This window comes from Montipora capricornis, chromosome 1, assembly GCF_036669925.1.
Source record: "Montipora capricornis isolate CH-2021 chromosome 1, ASM3666992v2, whole genome shotgun sequence".
In the NCBI taxonomy this organism is placed as follows: Eukaryota; Metazoa; Cnidaria; class Anthozoa; order Scleractinia; family Acroporidae; genus Montipora; species Montipora capricornis.
This window is the reverse complement of record NC_090883.1, coordinates 2518628-2525982: the sequence shown is the minus strand read 5'-3', so window position 1 is coordinate 2525982 and position 7355 is coordinate 2518628. Positions and strand designations below refer to the sequence as shown.

The window sequence follows — 7355 nt, the reverse complement described above, 5'->3', positions numbered from 1 at the left end:
TCCCTAGTAGTGATCGACTTTCCCTAGCAATGATCAGTTGTTCCTAGCAATGATCGAATGTCCCTGGCAATGATCTATTGTCCCTAGTAGTGATCGACTGTCCCTAGCAATGATCAATCGTCCCTAGCAATGATCAACTGTCCCTGGCAATGATCGACTGTCCCTAGCGATGATCTATTGTCCGTAGTAGTGACTGACTGTCCCTAGCAATGATCGACTGTCCTTAGCAATGATCAACTGTCCCTGGCAATGATCTACTGTCCCTAGCAATGATCTATTGTCCCTAGTAGTGATGGACTGTCCCTAGCTATGATCAACTGTCCCTGGCAATGATCGACTGTCCCTAGCAATGATCTATGGTCCCTAGTAGTGATCGACTGTCCTTAGCAATGATCAATCATCCCTAGCAATGATCATTTGTCCCTAGCACTGATCATCCTGTCCCTAGCAATGATCATTCATCCCTAGCACTGATCGACTGTCCCTAGTAATGATCAGTTGTCCCTAGCAATGATCGAATGTCCTTAGCAATGATCTTTTGTCCCTAGTAGTGATCGACTGTCCCTAACAATGATCAATTGTCCCTAGCAATGATCGAATGTCCCTGGCAATGATCGACTATCCCTCGCAATGATCTATTGTCCCTAGTAGTGATCTACTGTCCCTAGAAATGATCAATCCTCCCTGGCAATGATCGACTGTCCCTGGCAATGATCGACTGTCCCTAGCAATGATCTATTGTCCCTAGTAGTGATCGACTGTCCCTAGCAACGATCAACTGTCCCTGGCAATGATCGACTGTCCCTACGTAGCAGTGATCTAGTGTCCCTAGTAGTGATCGACTGTCCCTAGCAATGATCTATTGTCCCTAGTAGTGATCGACTTTCCCTAGCAATGATCAGTTGTTCCTAGCAATGATCGAATGTCCCTGGCAATGATCTATTGTCCCTAGTAGTGATCGACTGTCCCTAGCAATGATCAATCGTCCCTAGCAATGATCAACTGTCCCTGGCAATGATCGACTGTCCCTAGCGATGATCTATTGTCCGTAGTAGTGACTGACTGTCCCTAGCAATGATCGACTGTCCCTAGCAATGATCAACTGTCCCTGGCAATGATCTACTGTCCCTAGCAATGATCTATTGTCCCTAGTAGTGATGGACTGTCCCTAGCTATGATCAACTGTCCCTGGCAATGATCGACTGTCCCTAGCAATGATCTATGGTCCCTAGTAGTGATCGACTGTCCTTAGCAATGATCAATCATCCCTAGCAATGATCATTTGTCCCTAGCACTGATCATCCTGTCCCTAGCAATGATCATTCATCCCTAGCACTGATCGACTGTCCCTAGTAATGATCAGTTGTCCCTAGTAGTGATTGACTGTCCCTGGCAATGAACGGCTGTCCCTAGCAGTGTTCTACTGTCCCTAGCAATGATCAACTGTCCCTAATAATGATCAGCTGTCCCTAACATTGATCATCTATCCCTACTAGTGATTGCCTGTCCTAGCACTGATCATCTGTCCCTAGCAATGATAGACTGTCCCTGGCAATGATCGACTGTCCCTACAAGTGATTGACTATTCCTAGCACTGATCATCTGTCCCTAGCAATGATTGACTGTCCTTAGCATTAGCAATGATCCATAGTAGTGATTGACTGACCCTAGCAGTGATCTACAGTCCCTAGCGGTGATCCACTGTCCCTGGCAGTGATCCACTGTCCCTACTAGTGATTGATTGTTCCTAGCACTGATCATCTGTCTCTAGCAATGATCGACTGTCCCTACTGGTGATTGGCTGTCCTTAGCAATGATCAATTGTCCCTAGTAGTGATCGACTGTCCCTGGCAATGATTGACTGACACTAGCAATGATCATCTGTCCGTAGCAATGATCAACAGTCCCTACTAGTGATTGCCTGTCCCTAGCACTGATCATCTGTCCCTAGCAATGATAGACTGTCCTTACTAGTGATTGACCGTCCCTAGCACTGATCATCTGTCCCTATCAATGATTGACTGTCCCTAATAGTGATCGACTTTCCCTCACACTGACCGACTGTCCCTAGCAATGATCGACTGTCCCTGGCAATGATCGACTGTCCCTAGCAAGGATCAATTGTCCCTAGTAGTGATTGACTGTCACTAGTAGTGATTATCTGCTCCTAGCAATGATTGACTGTCCCTAGCATTGATCAACTGTCACTAGCACTGATCAACTGTAACTACCCATGCATCAGGAGCCCGGCCAAAAACCCGGTTAGCCTGGCAAAGGCTGGCCAGGCCAGGCTTTCCGGGTTTTTGGCCAGGCTTACCGGGGAAATGCGGCCTGGTAAAGCCCGGCAAGCATGGCCACAGCCAAGCTTTTTCGGCAACCTTGGCCACCAAAGCTTGGCCTTTCTGGTCTTGCTACTTCAAAGGCCGAGCTTTCTCGGTTATGGTTTAACGGCTAATTATCTTTAATGTAGCAACGTCAACATTATTTTATCTCACACTTGAACATGAATATTATATTGACTGTTTCTAAATTTGACACCTGAGACTAAACCTTTGCATGATTATTCTTAGATGTACAGAGTCTCTGATAAAAGAGCTATGCAAATGATTTGAGTCCTTCTCATTCTATCATGCTAAAGTACAGCTGTAGTACTTAAAATTTCATGTTTTAAAGCAATTTAAACTGTCACACTGTTCGGCCAAAAAGCCTGGCCTTCCCGGCCTTCCAAGATTTTTAAGCCAGGCTTTGCCAGGCTTTTCTGGATTTCCAGGCCTAATTTTTGGGAATTGAAAGCTGAAAGGGCAATGTGGATTAAGATTTTATGGGAATCTTTAAGAATTCCACTCTATGAATTCTTGAGAATTTTGTGCAATAGTACTGAATGTGCCAGTGAGACAATAATCAAAGTTTAAGTGCCCTTTTAGGATTTGATTTCATCTGGTGCCTTGAAAAAATGAGCTTTGACTTCAACCTTCAATACATGTATAACAAGGTTTGGTCTTATTCAAAGCATGCCAATATGAATGCGATATTTTTCGAGTTAATTCTCTACTCGTAATATATGTACTTTACTTAAACAATGTCCTTTAAAGGCCCCAAACTTTGAACATAAAATCACTCTGTACACGGAGAAATGAAAAAGAAAGCTTTTATTCTGATGTATTCTATAGATTGTGACAAATATCATCAACGGATTACCTTGTTTGATGCTCTCATAATCGGCCTTATTCCAAAAGGAACATGATGCATTACTCTTGAAAATTACACACTCCAAGTCAGTACTAAATCCTTTCAATGAACTCCAGTATCTTTCAAATCTTGCCCATTTATAATGAATCCGTGGAAAGACTGTCATCCTCCGCCATCTTGAATAACACGTGAGAGACCGGACTGGAATCTAGTGAGCCCTTTTCGTTTAGGTCAGCAGTCAGTGGTAACCAGTCCAGCTCTTACATAATTTGGGCGGTTTTATTTGTGTGTCTACGATTATCTACGATCACACCTTTGTGTATGGTGACGATTTTTTGGTTAGTTTTACTCTTTAAATCCTGATCCAGGCAAGGAAATGCTTACAACAACTCAAGTAAAAAAGTAAGCGTTAACTTTAAGCGAATAAAATTTGATTTGATGCCTTATTGTCTTTAAAATGAGGAACGGTTTACCTGTATTTAGAGTTCATATTTTCACACCTTCGAGTCCATTTGTGAAGCAAGGATACTCAATTGGCTTAAATGCTATAACCCTGTAAAAAATTGGGAAACCGTTAATGAAGAATAATGAAGTTTTAGAGCAAATGGTGAAGCAAATGATTGGGAAAACAAGTGCTCACACCGCAAGTTATATGTATACGATTGACAAATGATTCCTTCTCGTAAAAATGCGAAATGCTGTCACTTTATTAATAGTTAAACTATTGCATCCAATGCAGAAAATGGCTGAGAAAGCTATTATTGACGTTTGTAAGTAAAGAGATCCAAATTTATGAGTTTACTCTTCACACACTTTAGTTGTAATAGAAATGATCAGTGATTTATAGGAATCACTACGTGCATCTGATTGAAGTATAATAATACTGTTTATTATTCATTCAAAATATTTCCCCGTTTCCGATTGGTTAAAACCACATGCATGCATAATTCACCATAACCAGCTGCTGTTCACCAAATTTGGAAAGAAAGTTCATCATATTGAATCAGTGACGTCAAAAGTGAAGCCCGCTGCAGATTATTGAACCGATGACGTCAAAATGACGTCAAAAGTGCAGCCCGCTGCAAATTATTGAAGCGTTGACCGAAAAAAAGCTGGGGACGAGATTGTGTTATTTTTGTTGAGCAGAAAATCGCTGCAAGTAGGTTTAGAAGTTTGAGCAAAGAAAATATTTTGAATGAATAATAAAGCGATTATTGAATTCCGCTTTCGTAGAATATGAAGAATTCTGCAGATCTCGGAGGATGTTATCCACCTCAGCCTTCGGCCTTGGTGGATAACACCCTCTTCGACCTGCAGAATTCTTCATATCCTACTCAGTCTCATTCAATAATTGCTAAATATACTGTATTTTTTTGAAGTTGCCATGAAAGAGTATAAAGAGACACTTCCTGAAAAAAATGTTTGATGGGACAGCAGGGAAAGGTCCTTTACAGCAGACAAAAATGCTTAGCAGCCAATTCTGTCTCCTCAACCAGTTATGGTTTGATGTACAATGTATTTAAGGATCTCTCTTTGCAGACTTGTTAAAGTTATCTGGTTTATCTGAAATGTTTAAAAGCTTTTTTTGTATTTAATTTTAAAACAAGAACCCAATCCATAGATTTTGACATGAATTACATGTTAAGGTACTGCTTTGAACTTGGTTTTCAATTTTTTTGCCTGTGAGCTATGGTAGTAACTGTTACTGTTGATAGCTTGACTGTAATGGATTTTTTGTAGTTTCCAGCACATCTCTGATTTGCGGGATTATTATAATATTTTACAGGAGCAAGAGATTATAACCTTTTTAATTTTTGCAATTGCTGAAATGTAATGATCTGTTACATAAATTAATACCCATTGAAGCTGAATGTGGGTGCCCAGCCCTCCAAGTTGGTCGCCCGTATTAATTAGTTATTTATTTCATTAATTATCTGAGATCAACAACGCAGGAAGATCTTCATCCCTCTTTCTCTCAAAAGAAAAAAACATTGCTGCTACTGCTCTGGTGATCTTCGAACTCGCTAGTGCAAGAAAAACCCGCAACCCATCAAATTTTCCACACCATACTTGAGAAAGACAAGAAAAATGGGAATGCCACCGATGTTTTTCAGGTTTAAAAGTGAAAAAGTAAAGATTGCCGCAGGTTTATGTAAAAACGTTTGGGTCTAATGCAGGTAAACCTTTTTACTGGTTAGTTGGGTTAAATAAATTTTCTAAGCGTGAATTAATGCCGCTTGATTCCCGTGGAGCTTTTGTAAAAACTGCCGTGAAACAATGAAACCACCGCGGCCCAAAAGCTATCATTTTTTTCTTTTAGCAAGTCATCTTGATCTGGATGAAAATCATCGCTACAGGGTTTTAGCAAGTCATCTTGATCTGGATGAAAATCATCGCTACAGGACAGAACTAAAGTATTTTTTCCTTACATGTACCGGGTATATTATCAGTAAAATGTTTAGTGGAATGAGCTTTTTGTTCGGTCCAAGCGCCAGTCACAGCGTTATTTGTTTAGGGCACGGAATGATTTGTCACGAACCAAAGACAACACGGGATTGCTCTGTTTCTAAAACAACAACAATAACATGATATCTTTCCCTTTTTTATTTCGTTGTTTCATATACAGGGGAAAAACAACCATAACCAAAATATATTTTGGCCAAGCGAAAAATCGTAAAAAAATTACATTTGCATAAACTGCGATTCCCGGGTTCATACAGAAGTAAATTGCACTGCTTCGCCGGCCGCGCTTTACCATTGTCAGAGCAGAAGTAAGAACTCTTTTTTGAAACTATAACCAAAAAATGCCAAACTTCACGTTCCAAATTTAATGCTATTTTTTGAGAAAGAATCGAAATTCCTGCGTCCGCCGGCTACGCGAAAAGTCACGGATTATGTTACATGTGGAACAGCCTTTGAACCAGGGGAAAAACAACCATAACCAAAATATATTTTGGCCAAGCGAAAAATCGTAAAAAAATTACATTTGCATAAACTGCGATTCCCGGGTTCATACAGAAGTAAATTGCACTGCTTCGCCGGCCGCGCTTTACCATTGTCAGAGCAGAAGTAAGAACTCTTTTTTGAAACTATAACCAAAAAATGCCAAACTTCACGTTCCAAATTTAATGCTATTTTTTGAGAAAGAATCGAAATTCCTGCGTCCGCCGGCTACGCGAAAAGTCACGGATTATGTTACATGTGGAACAGCCTTTGAACCGATTGTTTTGTACGAAAAAAAAAAACATTTTCTGAAGGTTTCGTAAACTATAACCACCAGCATATTAAATTTTTTAGCCTCCTTATCTGCTAGAAATACAATAAGTGTGAGTGCCCGGCCGGGCGACCGGGTAGCTTTCTTCACTCGCCCGAAGCCAAATGTTAGTCGCCTCAGGCGACCGGGCGCCGTTAGAGCACAGCCTTGCCATAGTTTAAGACAATGGAGTTATGACTAAATGAAGACAGACTGCCAAGTATGGGTTTGATATGGAATACAGTAGCCCATACCAAATCCAATTGCATTGTCCATCATTAAAATAATGTGAAGTTTTGACTATCTGAATTATTTTGGGTTACATTAAAAGGATAAATTGTTGAAAAATCCAAAATCATCTCTCTTCGTGGTAACAAGTAATGTAAACAATCTTTGCACTGGTGAGTTGTAGTAGTCAACTGGGTTTTCCAGGAACCAGTTATTTTAAAGCTAGTACTGGTAACTGCCTAGGTTCACATGTAACACAAGTAAGGGAAGATTCACAGAAAATGGAATTTGAAATTTTATGCTGTGGCATTTGAAGGAAAAATAGGTATTTGTAGAAAAGTACGTATCTCTTCTTCTCTTTAAAGTGCTACTGTGATCAAATTTTTATCCCTTGAGTTTTTTGGTTTATCACAGAGAGTACCATAAAACATTAAAAATGCTGTTTACCGTTTGGAAATATCTGCATTGGTTCCGGAGATATTTAAGTTTGAAAAATGTGTTAAATATGCAAATTAGAAGGCTGATGACGTCATTCACCCAACCCAATAGAACATAAAGAATATAAATAGAGCTATCTCGATCAATTTGCAACAGAGACCATTGAAACTTGGTGAGCTAATAGTTCTGAAGGCAACACACCTATGACTGTAAAGAAATTGGTTCCCATGGCAACTCACTCTTTTCC

General features: G+C 40.2%; 1 long non-coding RNA gene across 2 annotated transcripts in view; it reads left to right on the top strand.

The window, feature by feature from the left end:
• The first annotated feature begins 3487 nt into the window (after positions 1 to 3487).
• Positions 3488 to 7355, top strand: part of LOC138032286 (uncharacterized) — a 19562-nt gene continuing 15694 nt past the window's right edge. Inside the window, exon 1 of one of the 2 annotated variants that reach the window (XR_011128400.1) lies at positions 3488 to 3591. This is a non-coding gene — a long non-coding RNA (uncharacterized lncRNA). The remainder of the gene's footprint in view (positions 3592 to 7355) is intronic. The other variant, XR_011128489.1, reaches the window with a different exon arrangement.